Source organism: Neophocaena asiaeorientalis, unplaced genomic scaffold (assembly GCF_003031525.2).
Source record: "Neophocaena asiaeorientalis asiaeorientalis breed wild unplaced genomic scaffold, Neophocaena_asiaeorientalis_V1.1 scaffold223, whole genome shotgun sequence".
NCBI classification, from domain to species: Eukaryota; Metazoa; Chordata; class Mammalia; order Artiodactyla; family Phocoenidae; genus Neophocaena; species Neophocaena asiaeorientalis.
Window position 1 is genome coordinate 3,440,798 of NW_020175045.1, and position 16,393 is coordinate 3,457,190.

Sequence of the window (16,393 nt, forward strand, 5' to 3'; positions counted from 1 at the left end):
GGCTGTCCTGTCCTCCCGGCTCTGTCCTGTCCTCCCGGCTCTGTCCTGTCCGGCTGCCCTCCCGCCTGGCCTCCTCCAGGCCCGCCTCCAGACTCGCTGGCCCGGGTGGCCGCCTTCCTCTCATGCTTTCGCTGTGTCTCCGCTCTCCAAATCTCCCCCATGCCTCCTCCGGCACCAGCACCCAGTTGCAGCGCCCACACCAGGTCTCGTCCACGGCCCCTTCGTCAGACGAGACACCAGGAGTGGCCCCGACCTCCTGTCCTCCCACGGGACTGCACCCAGGGGCCCTCCGTGGACTCCCACTCCCGCCAGCCCGGCTGGGTCCCGGTTCCATGCCCGAACCTCTCTTCTGCCTGGTTGGGATCCTGGCCTCCTCCCAGGGACCCTGCCTGACTTCCCTCCGCTGGGCCCGGGGAACATACAGGTGTGTGCACGTCCACCCAGAGGCAACCCAGTTGCTCTCGGACCCCGGCCTGCGGTCGCCTCTCTTCTGCGGCAGGCGTGCCGAGCCAGGGCTGCAACCAGCCTCGGTCCACGGAGCAGGGCCGCGCCTGACGCGTGCAGGCGTGTTGCCTCGGGGATCGCAGCGATGCCAGCGGGAGGACCGCCGAGCCCCGATCGTCTGCTCGGCCGGCGTGTGGCCCTGGGCCGGGGGAGCGGGCTGGTCGGCACCCGTGTCCTGGCCCGGCAGAGAAGCGGGAAGCAGCTCCGCAGGCTGGCACTGGCACGCGCCTCGGGCCGTCCGCGGTGGTCCAGTTTCAGCTTTATCCTGTTCCTCCTATAAGGGGGTTAATCACTGATCTAAAGGTGACTTGCACCCCCACCGTCTTGCTTCTGATTATGCTTCTGAAGCAGCAGCCTTGGCCCTGCCAGCACGGCGGCTTTCACCGCGTCCGTTCCCCGGCCTGGTCCCGGCATGGCTGCTATGCAGCGGGCGTCTGGCCAGTCTCGTTCGAGGGGATGGAGAGTCTTTAGCTCCGGGCCAGGGTGGTTCCAGGCTTGGGGCCAGCAGTGGAGAGGAGAGAGGAGGGTGGTCAGCCTGGCAGCGCAGAGAGTTACCTCGCCCGCGGGAGGGCACCGCCGGCCTGAGACTTCAGGGTGGTTGGAGGTCGTCTCTGTGGGCCGGGGTGGGGGGGCTCAGCTGGCTCAGAACGTTGCCCCTGGCGCTGAAGCACCTGCTCAGGGTCTTTCTCTGCAGGCTTGGCTGCATGCATGGCACGAGAGGGTAGCCTTGGGAGAGGCTGGAGCTCAAAACTCATGCTGCTTTCAGAGAGTCTGAGAGGACCAGGAAGGCGGGTGGCGTTGGGCCCGATGAACGAGCTGGCCTGCGCGTGGCCTGCCGGGGCTGCTGCTTTGTGAGTGTGACGGGGACGCTCTCAGGCCTCCCTGCCCACCTGCTGCGTGCGCGGCACCGGGGGCTGAGGGAAGCCTTCAGGGGAACACAGCCGAGGGCACCACTGCCACAGCACGGAGGGTCCCCTCTCGGACCCCAGTGGCCTTGCCCTCTGGAGGGAACCAGGCTGAGGCCCCAGGGCCAGAGGTTCACGGTCAGACAAGCTGGCGTCCACCTGTGGTACCTGGGCAGCGGCACTGCCACTGACCTCAAGCTAGCCCGTCGGAAGGGCATGGTGATAGGGCGGCCACCTCCAACGGGGCAGGCAGGGCGAGCCCTGCTCGGGGCTGCCGGACGTGGAAGTAGTGGTTTTATCTCCACGGGAGGCCCAGGGCACGGAGCCGTTTCGGGGTTCTGTCCCACTGCACCCGTTTCTGAGGACTCAGCTGTCTCTAGAGCCCCCTCTCTTCCTTGACCCTCAACTGGAGTGACTGTCATTCATCACAGATGTTCCCGTGCACAGAAGTACTGATAGTTTTCTTCCAAGACCCTCTCTGGGTTCCAATAATTATCTTTCAAGAAGACGTTCTCCCAGACTCGCCAACTTCCAGCCCTGGGAAGGCTCGGCCACCCCGTGGTCACGCTGTGTGCCCCTCGGGTGGGAGCTCCCTCGGCTGTGCTGGGCGGGAGGCTCTTCGGCGGGGTCGTCGGCATGGCACTGAAGAGCTGTCTGCTCCAGGCTCGGGCGGGGAGGAGCGGAGACACCACGAGAGGAAAACCCACGGCCGCCGGGCTCCAAGCGGGAAGCTGACATGAGCACAGCGTGCGGCGCTGGCCGAGCACCCCAGGGCAGCTCTCCTGCTGTCTTGAATTCCGGAGAAGATGGTCCCCGCTCTGCTCTGGGCCCTGAGCAGGCACTTCCAGGATGTCTGCCGCTCTCTCTGGCACCCAGGAGGCCCTGTCGGATGGCCCTGTGGCCTGGGTGGGTGCCGGGCCGTGCTGACTGGAGTCACATGTGGGCCGAGAGGGTCTTGCGGGACACGGGCTTAGTGTGGAGGCCCGCTCTAGGTGGGCGTGGCTGGGCCTCAGGAAAAGTGAGCTGACACGGTATAAACCACGCCTCTGCTCAGCGGCCCAGGAAGCCATGAAGCCCAGGAGGGGCCGCGGTGTCCAGGGCCGTGGGGGCAGCGCAGTGAGGCAGCAGCTCCCCCCCAATGATCGGTGACTGCGGGGCCCTGGCGGGGGACTGGCCACAGGCCTGGTCAATGGAGCGCAACAGCCGGGGCCCGCTGTGAAGCGGTGCCCACCTGGGGACCTCGGGGCCACGGGGTGCACGTCCAAGCCCTGCTGCACCAAGGGCCCTGCTTTTATACTTAGAGAAGGCAGCTCAGATGCGCCCCCTGGCCTGACTCAGTCCTTCCCTCGGGAGGGACCCACGCTGCCTGCTGAGAGCTCTTGCCCGAGGGCTGCGAGGGAACCAAGCAGTGGCCTGTGAACTGGGCCGAGGGGCCGAGACCGGGACTCCACATGGTTGACGACCGGGCTCCCTGGGCACCCTGCTCACAGCTGCCTGGCTTTGGTCCCTGGGTCAGGAGGTTGTCGCGAGGGTGGAGTATGTGCCGTCAGCGGATGAGCCTGGCCAGTCCCCGGCGTGTGCAGTGGGCTGTGGTTCTCCCCCTCCGCCACGGTCCGTTACTGCAGAGGAAGCTGCCGCGTGAGCTCTCAGACTCTCTGCCGGCTGACACGTGGGGAGAGGACGCTGGCGGAGAGAGGACAGAGGGCTTGAGCGCGGGCACAGGCCAAGTGCGAGTTCTCACGGGGAGAGGCTGCAGGCCCCATCAGACCCCACAGCACAGCTCAGAGTCCCTGGGACCCCACTAGGGCCTCGGTAACAACGCAGGCAGCTGAGCTGGGGTCCCAGCCCCGTGGGGCTGGTCTCCACCCCAATGGCACCCCTGCTTACAGGTGCTCCGCCGTCCCTTCTTTCATTCTCTGCTGGCAAGGACTGCACGTCAGTTGGGCTAGCTGCTGGAAGTGTTTTGAGGCCAGATGTCAGCGTCTTTCTTCCATGACTTTTTTTTTTTTTTAAAAAAGAACCCAGAACGGTATAAACCAACCCTTCAAAAGTGAATGTCCACAGGTAACTAAAAACCTTGCTCAAATTCAGGGCTACAGTGTACGGTGATCTCTGTGGAAATTGGAGGATGCCAGGAGCGCGTCAGAGCAGCAGCCTGGCGGGGCGGGGAGCGGGCGGCTGTGGCGGGCAGGGGGTCCTGAGTGAGCGTGTGCGCGCACACAGCCCGCAGAACCAGCTAACTCCCGTCCGAGGTCGCTGAACTTGTCCCACTGCACCCGTCTGTTTCCACCTGCCGAGAGCTCCCTGAAGGGGGAGCATTCCTTGATCCGTGCCCTGCAGCCTGGCTGGCTGTGTCCGGGAAGAGGAGGCCTGAGATGGTGTTACAGGCTTTTCCCCAGAGTGCCTGGGCAGTGCGGCTCGGCCTGGCTTTAGTCCTGGAGACCCGCACGCACCGTAATACCTGGACTTCAGCTGAACGCTCTGGAGCCCTCAAAATGCTTTGAAAATGACTCCTGAATGTTTATTTCCTTTTGTAACAGCGGATAGAGGCTCTAGCTACAATTAACATGCAGCTGGTAGGAGCCAGACGCTCCGGAAAGGCTGATGTTTTCATAGGTCTTCAGTGTGTAGACAGCTTACGCCTCTGATTCCTGTCACAGGCGCTGCGCCTTCCTGGCTGTGATAAGAAACGGTCCATTCTGTAGATGGAGTGTCCTGATTTTTGTAGCCTGTTGCTTTTGAAGGTTCTGAACCGAAGAGTGGTGAGCGGGAACCAGGCAGCCTGCCTCAGGCATAAACCGAGCTGCCTCTGGCTCTCCGTGGGAGAGAACGGGCACGTCTGCCGCTCGGGAAGGGCTGCAGGAACGGGGACCAGCGGCCCGGGACGCCCGCCCGGGGTCCCAGGCTCTTCACCCTGGGAGAATATGGGACACGTGTTCTCTTGTTTGTGGAGCTCTAGTTTCTTGCCTTCTTCTTGTCCGCTGACTACCTTGGTTTGAGGCTAATGCTCCTTCCAGGTAATCTCAACCAGGGGAAAACAGAACCAGGAAGACTCGCTCAGAAATTCAATGGCCACACGGAGAACAGACCGGGCCTCCGCTCAGGTTCCGCAGCCCGGCACCCTGCTGGGCTCCCCCACCCCGCCCTGCCTCTCCCTGGAGTGCTCTTACCTGGGCGGTGCTCGGAGCCACAGATCTTATCGCTGCCTGTGGTTCTTTCCAAGGGAGGAACGCCCATGACACTTGGTGTAATAGCCTTCCTTGGTTCTCATTAAAACTGGGAAACTCCTAGGTGCGCTCTGCCCTCCCACCACGTGTGTGGGAGGAAGGGGACCCGAGGGGTCGCATGGGACAGGCGGCCCGTGTCACCCTGTCCCTCTGCTATTCAAGGGGGGCTCTGTTGGCAGGTCTTGGGGGCCGAACTCGGCCCCTTGGCCGCATCACGTTTTAGCTTCTCAAATTAGAAAGTTCACTTTTACTCCCTAGACTGAGTCCCCTCCGCTCTTTGATGCCTGGCTAGTGTTCTGGGCTCCCGGGCCTGTGAGACCCCGTGGACAGACGCAGCCTGGTGTGGCCCAGTCGTGCAAGAGGCTTTAGCCATAGAGCGCTGAGGAGCCGGCGGCGAGCAGGGGGAGGTAGCTGGGCGCTCTGCTGAAGGAGGGAGCAGCCTGGGTGTGTCCTGTGCAGAGCACAGCAGCCCTCACCCCAGACAAGCCCTGGGGTGCAGCTGGGGCATGAAAGGCCGGCGGCAGGTTGTATTTTCAGGGTCCAGATGACATCCTAGGGCCTGGAGGATGGATGCAGCTTGCCCGAGGAGCACCTTCCCCTCCCCGCCCCGGAAAGCGGCCAGTCCCTCTTCCCACCAGCAATCATGCACGCATGCTTCCTGGCAGGGATCTTTGCAAGCATGTCACTTTTTCGTTATATAATAGGTATAAGCAGCTCTCCGTTCTAACCTAAAACCCCACACACCCACATCCAGCGGCTATGCGTGCCTTTCTCCCGTCATCTGCCTGCCAGGGGCTTCTGAGTTCCAGGGACCCCAAGTCAGTGCAGAACTGATACTGTGCTCGTCTCAGGGTGTTTCCCTACCCCCCCAGGGAGGCAGGACAGCAGTGGTCAAGGGCAGGGCCCCCCCAGCTTCCTCTCCGTGACTCGGCACAGTACGCACTCACCAGATGAAGCTATGGTTTTTCAAAGCCTGTTATCTTAGAGAGGACTTCTTCATTTAGGAAGATACTAGAGGTTCCGGTATGGGGAGCTGGACCCTGCAGCGGGTCATGGAGCGTGTGGCCGTCCCCTCAGCATAATTTTCAATAGGGCCTCTTTTCCCTCTCAGTGGCGCCCTGGTGGGGAGCCAGTTGCGACGGTAGTGTTAGTGTCTGGTCCCCCTTACGCGTGGGCAGCCTGGAGCACGGTCAGAGTCTTCGTGTTCACACTCTCGCGTCTGCAGAGGCCTGGAAAGCAGGCTGCTCGCCCCCCGGGTGACTGAAGGCCAGCCCGGCTAGATGCTGCAAACAGAGCGGGGAGGAGGGGGCCGCTGCTCGCAGAGGCACAGAGCTGGTTGTCGGCAGGTGGCCTGGAGCTGCCAAGTGAGTGCACATCCAGCGGTGGGGGAACAGTCTGTCAGGTCCAGACACACCCTCTGTCTCCCCAAAGCCCGGACGGACGGACTGCGACACTGAGACCAGGGCCCCACTGAGACCATGAACCCGGCTACCGTGTTCATGTCATTAACTTGGTGTTGGGTTTCTGGTCCTGGGTAGATGGGCGCTCAGAGGCTGGGGCACTGCCTTCTTCTCAAGTTTTGAAGGAGCCTGATGCCCAGGGGTTTTTATCTTTTTATCAAGTGTCCTAGACCATTAACGACACTTGATATTTCCATTTAGACGTTGCTCCAGAAGTTCCTAAGATTTTGTAATCATAAAAGGGGACGAAAGTTACAACCACGGTGACCCAGGAGCAGGCGGTCGGTCCCCGGCAGGACATGTGAGGAGCCGGCGGTGTTGCTGAGCCTCCTACGCGGCCAGCAGCTCTCAGCTGCCCCGAACAGGTGAATGACCGCAGGGCAGCGGCCCCGGCCGGCTGGGCTCTGCACGGCTGGAGGGCAGCCACGGGCGGGGACAGCGCTCCCACCCGCCGGGGGACAGTGCCCGGGCGGGGCCGAGGGGACCCGAAAGTCAGAGCTCAGAGCGGAGCACCGGCCCCGGGCCGCTGCGTCCCGTGCTAGTGCCGCGCGGGCCGAGACCCCGAGCGTGCCCATCCGCCCCCGCCCCGCGTTCGGCGCCCACTCACCGGCTCGCTGGGCCGCGGACCGCGCAGTCGCCGCGAGGGGGGCAGCTCGGGGCTCCGAGAGAGGCGGCGGGGCTGACGGCGCGCACGCCGCGCGGGCCTGTGTACACACGTGACCGCGCCGCTCCCGCCCCGCCCCGCCCCGGGAGTCCGCCCCGCCCCCGGGGGCGCGCCGGTGGCCGGCCGAGGTCCTGGGCGGGCCAGATTGCTGAGTCAGAACGCGCTCTAATCCGCAGGGGACAGGCACCCCGCCCTCGGAGGTTGTAATCGGGGCCTGCCAGGCGCACCTGCTCCTGTTCCCCAAGTGTGGTTGCTGGCTCCAGGTTCACCCCCTACTTCCTGGCCTGAGGAATTTCTTTGTAAACAACTGGCCGCAGGAAAACCATTTAAAGAGACAGTGCACTGTTTGCAGCCTCATTGATTCCGTAGTTGCTGTTCTAATTGGGTGTTGGGAAAGTTACAGAACAAGGTCGTTTTCTCTGCTCTAAGGCTTGTGCTGTAATAGTGCTCCCGGCAACGCGATCTGGCTCCAGAGCTAAGAACATTTCTGAAAATCCACGTGTGCTGTGTGACCAGGGGTGGACGGAACAGGAATGATGGGAATAGTAACCAAGGCTGGCCCTGGGTGTCATGGTCCTGCCGGCTGGGCTCAGGACTCCACCTTGGGCCATCCTGCTTGACAGGACGGCTTCCTGACCAAGGGATCGGAGAGGGAAGTTGGGGGTCAGCTGGGGGACCAGACTGCCTCTCACTCTCTGTCAAGGTCATGTACAGACTCCTGGGGCCCCCACCCTCCCCTTGGCCCTGTTGTCATTACCGTAACTTGCTCGCCATGCCAACACCAGGTCTTTGTGGCAGCAGGCCGGCATCCAGCCGTGGGAAGGCTAGTCCCGTCAGCCGGCACTGACATCCAGCAGCGAGGGAGGATGGGCTGTGTGCCAGCTTCTGTTCTGGGCCCTCAGAGCAGCCTTTCAAGGTATATGCGCCATGTTTCATCAAGTCGGAGACTCCGTGCGCGCTGCACACGCCAAAACGTTATGGACCGCTACAAGAAAACAGTTGGACGCTGTGTGTTGTAAGAAGCGTGCTGCTCTTAGAGTCGCCAAAGTGAGGAAATATGCCTTACCATCAATGGAGTACGGCTCCCTGCTCGTTTTAAATTGTACTGAGATTCAGAAAACGTAAGCAGCGTGCCCGGGGTCATGAAGCAGAGTGGAGCCAGAATTTGCACTCAGGTGGTCTCTGCTTTCTAGATCAGGGCTTGGGACTTTGGGTCGTCCTAGCGATCTGCCTAAGACATGTTGTTGTCTACTTTTTTGAAAGGCCTAGGATCCCAGAATTCCTGGTCAGAGTCCCTGGAATGCCAGGCTCAACAAGGTCTGCCCACGGGTGCCCACGCCTGGTGAGCTGCCGATCGTAACTGGGAAAAGCAGGCGTTCAGCCCCGTCCCAGCCCCTCAGCCCCTCGGGTCACCCCATTGCCTTATCTGCAGAGAAAGACTTCCTCCACCAAGCAGGCCCCGGCCAGGGAGAATGGCAGAGTCTGTGTGTGTCGGGGGATCTTCAAAGAGGACTCACCCTCCAGCTGAGCCCAGATCAGCGTTCTCTAGCTGGGGAATGTAAACACGCTCCGTGGGGCCCCAGCTCTGTGGCCTGCTGCTAGCTGCTCCCAGAGTTCAGGCCAACTCCTGGGCAAGACCCAGGTGTCTGCAGGGACAGCTGTACCGTCCTGGGGGCAGGAGGTGTGGGAAGCTGGTCCTGGTTCGTGGGTTTCCAACTGCATCTCTGGTGTTGACTTTTGAAAACCGCGAGGAGTCGGCCTCCCCTGCTCTTTCTGGTTAAGGCCCCCAAGGAGCAGTCAAGTGCTCCCAGGCCCCAGGCCTCTACCTTTGTAGCTGCACACGCCGTGTTCACAAGGCTGGTGCCCTAACTGCGTGCCACACGGTGCAGCACTCTGGCCAGCGCTCCGCTGGGGTCGTGGACATGACTCTCCGTGGATGCAGACTGCTCACCAGTCTTGAGACTCGTCTTCCCCGGTTGTCCTCGAGCGGCAGTCGATCCCACGCCGGGGGCTCTGGACTGCTGGCCGGGGACTCGAGGGTCACCTGCTGCGGGAGCCGCACTTGGTCCTTCCCTCAGGGGCGGGGAGGGTGACAGCTGCCCTCACCGACAAGGCAGGTGGGTCTTTCTTTTTAGGAGTTCTGCCCGTTTAGGAGAGGCGCCTTTTTAGGAGTTTCACACCTACAAGGAAATGTGATTCTATGTGAAACGTGGGTCAAGGGCAAGGAACGTTTAAAGTTCCCTTATTAGTTCTTGCGAGTGTGGCTTGTAGTGAGGTTATGTGTTTTGATGTCTCTGTGGCTCTGTTACTATAAGTCGTGCTGCTCAGGCCCCGGTAGTTGACTTTGATAAGGAAGCGTGAGGGTCTGGTGAGAACCTGAGTCCCACCCTGGAGGGGCCGGGGGTGGACGTCAGTTGACAGCTGGGCCCGTGGTTTCTGTGTGGTCATCCTGGGTCGTCACTCTTGTCAGCGCAGTTGCCTCACTGCCTCCCCCTCCTTTCTAAATCCCACCCTACTCGGCCTCTGCCGGCACCTCTTCTGTCCTCCGTGGAAGCAGATCCTCCCCATTATTAACGTGAGAAGTGCCCGGGGTGGGTGTGTGACAGGGTCCCTGCCCTCGGCGTGCAGGGCCTGGCACGGGGACCACCCAGACTCCAGGAGGGCAGTGGAGCGGCACCCGGTGTCAGCCCTGCCCGAGCTGTGCCTTTCCTGGCCTGGGGGAGACCGGTGGCTCTGAGAGGTCGGCACGCTGACGGGGCCCGCCCTCCAGGAGCCCCAGGCCGGCGCGAGGCAGGCCGTGAGCCGGGGCTCTGGTCCCCGACGGTGAGCACCAGGGACGCCGGCAGTCGGCAGGGGTGCAGCTGGGCCAGCCCTGGAGGAGGGCCACCGAGGCTGAGGCCTGGTCCCGGTGCTCTGTCTAGCCTGAGGCCGACGTGCGCTCCGCACGCCTAGCAGCCCTGGCACGGCCTTCGTGGTGCTTCTTAGGTCTGGAAAATGTGGCCCCTCCCGAGAGCCCCTGGGCGGCCGCCTGACGGCAGCCGGCTAGGCAATAGGGCGGCCCCTCCGGCTCTCAGGTGTCCCGACGCTCGCCCGACAGCGGCCTGCCCTCCCCTGCCCCGTGGCCGTCTTCTCATCCTGGCCTCCATGTGCGAGGGACCACCGACCCACGGTGGTGGGCCACGAGCCTGGCTGTGGCGAGGACGCCTCCCTACGGACGCGCCGCACGGGCCCCGCCGCCCACTCCGATTCCGGCGCCCCCCTGCCCCGCGCAGCCGCTGCTCCGCAGCCCTCGCCAGCCCAGCTGCCCCGGCTCTCGCACGGCCGCTCCAGCCGCGGGAGGGGAGACGAGGGCACGCCCCCACCCCCGCTACGGGGCACGCGCATGCAGGGGGAGGACGGGCACGTGGGGGCTCCGCACCTGGGCTCCCCTCACCCAGCAGCAGCAGCGCGGGTCGTCGCGGGGATTGTAGGTTAACCCGCGATGTGCTTAACTGAGGTTCGCCGCGGCCCCGGCTGTTCAGCCACGTCGGCTCTTGTGTCCGAGAGAAACAGGCGCTGAGCACCACACGAGGGTGCAGGGCGAGCGGGTGCCCGCGGGACCCGGGAAGGGGCTTTACGGAGTGATTTCCTGCACTTAGTGGGATTCCCAGTGGCCACCAGGCCCGGGTTAGAGAGGCCGGGGTCCAGGGGATAACAGACCCCTGAGCAGAGCAGACAGCTGGGGCTCCGTGCGGCCCGGCAGCCTTATCAGAGCGCCCCCCAGCTCCCGGGGATGCTTTGGCAGCTCCGCTTTGCAGGTGGGGAGACCAAGGCCCCGAGAGGAACTGACCTACACAGGGTCCTGCCACGCTCATGGGCTGGAGCCCAGGTCGGTACCAGGTCGGTGGGCTTTGGTGGCCCCTCGTGCTCCCTGTTCTGAGGAGCAGGGATCAGTCCGTCGTCTGCGGTGGGCGCAGCGCCTCAGCCTTTGTGCAGCCCCGCCCGTGGGCCCCAGGGTGCTCCCCGGCTTGGATAGGGCAGGTTTCCCCGTGGCCGTCTGAGCGGTCCTGGAGGGGAAGAGCCAGCGTGGCTACAGGGCCACGTCCGCTCGGTGGTTTTCTCGAAGCTGGATCTTCCCTCGGAGCCGAAGATGTGGAGGAAGTTGATGGTGGGAGCCCGTGCGACGCCCAGTCGTCGTCTGACTTTGGGAGGCCGGCCTCCGCGGTGCAGCCTCAGAGGCTCCTTCCCAAGGAGTCAAGTCAGCGCTCCCCAGAGTCAGGGGAGCACGTCACCCAGCTCTGCTGACGAAACTTTTCTGCCACACTTTTAGCCAAGAAGAGCTCACGGTCCGGCTTCCAAATAATGCAGTCAATGACAATATTCCGTTACTTAGAAAAAGCTGTTCCGCTGTAGTCATGTGTGCTTTTATTTGTGTGTACTGCGTGTGTGTGGTATAAAACACACGATTCACATCAGAGCCGTACACTGAAGTGTTCCAGGTGCGTGTGAAGAAATGATGAGATGTCTGGGGCTGAGGGGCGGAGGGGGAGATGGGCCACACCGTTGGACACAGGGGGTCACCACACTTCCCTTAATAACAGAAAGAGGAGAAAAGAGGGAGGGTGGTGGGCCTGAGCACGTCCCGGGGCCGCCTGCTGGGACCTGCGTCCTGCCCCATGTGCGCTCACCCCTCCACTCCTCCTGCAGGAGGGGGTTCACAAAGCAGGACTCGCTGTCTTGCTGACGGTTGGCGGGGAGCCTCTGTCATGCCCTGTCCCTCGAGGGAGCCCGTCGATCGCTGCCAGACTGAGCACTGCTGCTGCTGCTGCCGGGTAGGACCTCGCAGGCATGCACCTCGAAGCTGGGGTTAGGAGGGGAAAGAACCAGAGTTTTTATTCCGGGAGTTTATTTTTTCTCTTCGCAAACCTTTAATCGACGTTAAAAATAGTGCACGTGGGGCTTCCCTGGTGGCGCAGTGGTTAAGAATCCGCCTGCTAATGCAGTGGACACGGGTTCGAGCCCTGGTCCGGGAAGATCCCACATGCCACGGAGCAGCTAAGCCCGGGCGCCACAACTACTGACGCCCACACATCTAGAGCCCGTGCTCTGCAACGAGAGAAGCCACCGCAATGAGAAGCACGCGCGCCGCAACGAAGAGTAGCCCCTGCTCGCGGCAACTAGAGGAAGCCCACGCGCAGCCATGAAGACCCAACACAGCCAAAAATAAATTAAACTAATTAATTACTTAATCTAAAAAAATAGTGCACGTGACACAGTGCTTCCTGGAGAGCAGGAGCAGGGTCGCTGGAGGGGTGCATGGCCTGGGGTTTCCTCTCAGCAGCCCGCGCTGGGGGCATCCCGGAGTCTGCTGGCCACCTGCCGTTCAGGCATGGCCCCAGAAGCCAGGGCACCATCCCCGCTACAGTGAAGGGTCCCAGGCCCAGGTCTGGCCGAGCCATGTGGGGAAGGCAGTCTGCCCCGTGCCAGGATCCTGCCCGAGGACTCAGAGGAGGGTGGGTGGGGGTGGCGGGTTTTACCCCACGTGACCTGTGGAAATGATGGGGGCTGGGTCTGGCAGGCTCCCCTATACAGAAAAGCGTGGGCTCAGGGCCGAGGCTAGATGCTGGACATTCGTGCAGGCTGGTTCCCCACCCATGGCCTTGCTCCCTCTGCCTTGGATGGATGGCCACCACTGAGACATGCAGTAGATTTTAGGACGCAAGATCAACATACAGAAGTCAACTGTATTTCTGTGCGTTCGCCATGAACGCTGAAACTGAAATTTAACATGGCAGTGCGGTGCCGTTCCTACCAGCCCAGCCTTGCTGCTGGTTTTCCGTACCCTTTGGGCATTTGCACTCTTCATGGAGCAGGTTTTTCCATGCAGGAGCTTTTGTTCAGGGGTAAGTTGGGGTTTTTCAGGTGCCTCCTTCCTTATTCTCTTTCCTAACCCTATGCAAGCACCTCTGGCCGCCATCATCTCCTGGGAGGCCGGAGGGCTGCCACCCAGGCTCTTGGGCCCAGGGGTAATGCCTCCTAGAGGGAGACCGCACTCTAGTTCTCTGCCGTGGCCTGAGGTGTGGGTGGGCATGCTTGGTGGAAGGCAGGGGGAGGTGAAGGGGAGAGGTGGGAAGGACTGTTGCTCCTTGGAGCTTGGTGAGGAGGGTGGGCCTAGGGCTTGGCAAGTGCCACTTATGGCAGGTTTAGAAATTTCCAAATAAATCTCTGTTTATTAATGGTAAGCAAAAACAAACAGTGTGGTATTAATGGAGGGAGAGACACAGATCTGAATAGAGACCCCAGAAACTGTCCCACATCCGCACCTTGATTTTCGGCAGAGGTGTAAAAGTAATTCAGTGGAGAGTCTTTTCAACAAACCGTGTTGCAGTAATAAGACATACACAGGGGAAAAGTGTGTTGATTCCTTGGGCTCTTCTATGTTGACCGTCATGCCATCTGTAAATATAGACAGTTGTATTTCTTCCTTTCCAATCCGAGTGCCTTCGCTTGTACTTTCTTGCTTTCTTGCCCTGGCTGGAACATGTAGTGCTGTGTTGAATAGCAGTGGTGAGGGTGGGTCTCCTCACCTTGTTCCCAATCTGGTGGGGGGAGGGGGCAGTTTTACATGTTACGTACCAAGTTGAGGAAGCTCTCCTCTATTATTAGTTTTCTGAGAATGTATATCATAAATGAGTTTTGAATTTTGTCACACGCTTTTTCTGCATCAGCTAATATGATCATGTGATATTTATTCTTCAGCCCGTTGATATGATGGGTTTATTAGATTGATTCTTGAAAACTGAACCAGCCTTGCATCTGTGCGATAAACTCTGCTTGGTCATGGTGTATAATTTTTTTTAATATGTTGCTGAGTAGGATTTTTGCATTTACATCTATGAGAGATTTTGGTCTATATTTTACTCTCTTTTTCATTCTTTTTCCTTTGGTACTATTTTTGTCTGGCTTTGGTGGCAAGGTAACACTGGCCTCCCAGAGCAGACTGGGAAATGGTTCCTTTGCTTCCGTTTTCTGGAAGAGCTTATATAAAATTGGTGTTAATTCCTCCTTAAGCGTTTAATAGAATTCCAGCGAAACCATCTGGGCTTGGACACAAGGTTCTGGAGTCAGGCCTGCGATAGCTTTAGTGACAGCCAGGCCCTGCGATGGCCGTCCCTGGAGGGGCTGGCGGGCCGGCTGCACCAAGACCTTGAGCAGCACTTTGCTTCCTCTTGTTGTGGCCTACGGCGGACCCTGCTCCGCTGGGGCTGGGGCTCCCCCCCCCCGTACTCACACGCGCACTCACGATTTCCACCCGCCAAATGCTTCCAAGCAGGGCCTGACCCGCTGGCGGGGCCACGTGTGAGGGAAGGGGTTTGTGCGGGAGCTCTGGGGGCTGCGAGCAGATGTGGGCATCCAGGTGGGTGTTCCAAACCCCCTGCAGCGTTTCCTGTGATTTCACCAGTGGTCGGTTCTCAGGAGGCGCCAAGCCCGGGAACACTGGGCTTGCTGATCAGCTGGACGTCCCGGCTAATAGTATCTGTGTGGGACATATTTATTCTTTGCGGAATGACTCAGAATGATCCCCATGATCTTGGGGTGCTGGTTTCGAGAGCTTGTTCTTACTGCCTCGGGGGAGGGTTTGGTGGCAATTCCATGCTTCTGGAACACCAGCTCGGCAGAGTTGTTCCACTCCGCCCCCCACACCCCCAGCCATCCTGGCTTCTCCTCTGCTTCACGTGGGCCTCTGTGCCCCCTCCCCGGGATGTGGCTGCCTGCTCCCTTTGCCTGGACCACTTCTCTCCCAAATATCCACGGCTGTGCCCTCACCTCTGGGTCTCAGGTGTCACTGTCCTGACGCTGTCTCCTTGACCTCCGTCCTCCTCCAGCCATTTTAAATGACAAAATGTAAGTCAACCGACTCTCTGTTGTCCCTAGTTTTCCTCCTTAGTGTTATAGCCTTTCGGGGCAGTCTAACTATGGCAGGGGGGTCTTAGTTCAGGCTGCTATCACAAAATGCCATAGGCTGGGTGGCTTATAAGGAACCAATGCCTTTCTCACGGTTCTGGAGGCTGGAAGCCCAAGACCAAGGCACTGGCCGTTTTGGTGTCCAGTGGGTTCTCTTCCCCAATCTCCTTGCTGTGTCCTCACGTGGTGGAGGGGTGAGGAGCTAGCTCTCTTAGTGACAGCCAGTGCCCTCTCTTATGAAGGTACTGATCCCCTTCACGAGGCCCCCATCCTCAGGATCTACTTACCTCCCAAAGGCCCCACCTCCTAGTGCCATCGCGGGGTGGGCAGTAGCATTATGATATATGAGTTGTGGGGGCACTGGAACATGGTTTGTGGTAGCAGGCGTTCCCCACAGTAAGCTTAGCACTTAGAAAAACATCTCATGTGAAGATGTTGCTTAACAAATGTATGTGGAATGCATCCAGGTCTGTTATGTAGCCACGCTTCCTGGCCAGGAGCTGCTGGGCCAAGTTGCATGGGGTTCTAGGGCCTCTGTGGGCCCTCAGGGGTAGACCCAGTGTGCTGCAGCCGGGGCCACATGGCAGGCAGGCCTCTCAGCCACACCGTCCCGCTCCACCAGCTGGACCCTGGCCACGAAGGCCCTCGGGGCTGAACCAAGCGCCTTTTCTCTTGGGGTCCCTACAGGTAGCCCCAGGGTGCACTGAGTGGCCCTGTGCCTGCTGCTGTCTGACACAGGCCAGGGACAGACAACCAGTGGGTAGCACAGCCCAGCAGCACCTTCTGGGGGTGAGCCTCACCTGCCTCTGTGTGAGGGCTTGCGGGGACAGAGTGTGTCCTGCAGGCGGGTCCCTGGGCAGAGAAGGGCCTGGGAAGGAGCTGGGTCGGGAGCGGCAGACCCGGCCCGTTTCACACCCTTTACCTCGTCTGCACAGCGTAGGTAACAGGGCGGCTGGGAGCGTGAGACAAACGGGCACGAAGCTCCCTCTGCGCTGCGTGTCCCTGTGTGCGGTGTCCGCCCCTCACCCTGCCCCAGGCCAGCTCTTCCCCTCCTGCTCTCTCCTTTGTCCAGCCTCCCACGGTGGCCCATTAGAGTCACCAGAATAGTACCGTGAAGAAACCAGATTGGGGGTTCTTGGGTTGCAGGGCTGGCACAGGAAATGCACTGGGAAATCAGCACGCAGATCCTCTAGGACTCGGAAGACCCCAAGTGAAGTCCATTCCACGAGACTGGCTCGTGGCTTTGTGTTAGCATTTCTGAGTCTCGGTTTCCTTATCTGTAAAGTGAGAATGCGGACGCCAGCGTCCCCAGGGCTTAAACAGGGTCACAGAGGTGCGACTGTGCTGGTGGGCCAGCGAGTCCCTGCCCTGTCCTCCACTCTCCTCCCCCACCCAGCTCTGGCCCCCGCCCCCGCCTCGTGCCTGTCCCTGTCCCTGTCCCTAGCAGCACTCCTGAGGAGCCTCCGTGTGTGGACCAGCCTTGGGTGCTGGGGAAACGGCCAAGAGGAAACGCACAGAAAGATGCAGTCTTGGCTCTGGGACCTTGGGAGGTCCTCATCGGGCTGGGAAGCTGGGACACCCACACCCGCCAGCCAGCGCACGGCCTCAGCACCCAGGGGACAGCGTGTCCTCACACCAAGGGGCCGGAGCAGCCCCCCCCCCCCAACCAGCCCCCCCCCCCCAGCCCCC

At 60.9% G+C, this 16,393-nt stretch overlaps 2 protein-coding genes across 5 annotated transcripts in view; one reads left to right on the top strand and one right to left on the bottom strand.

The window, feature by feature from the left end:
* Positions 1-6,861, bottom strand: part of GPR146 (G protein-coupled receptor 146) — an 11,697-nt gene extending 4,836 nt beyond the window's left edge. Inside the window, exon 1 of one of the 2 annotated variants that reach the window (XM_024763454.1) lies at positions 6,704-6,861. The gene's annotated coding sequence lies outside the window, so the exon portion shown is untranslated. Of the gene's footprint in view, positions 1-5,583; positions 5,933-6,703 lie in introns of those variants that run through there. The other variant, XM_024763455.1, reaches the window with a different exon arrangement.
* The window catches only part of CHLSN (cholesin), a 100,327-nt gene that overhangs the window by 65,772 nt on the left and 18,162 nt on the right, over positions 1-16,393 (top strand). The window lies entirely within an intron of this gene.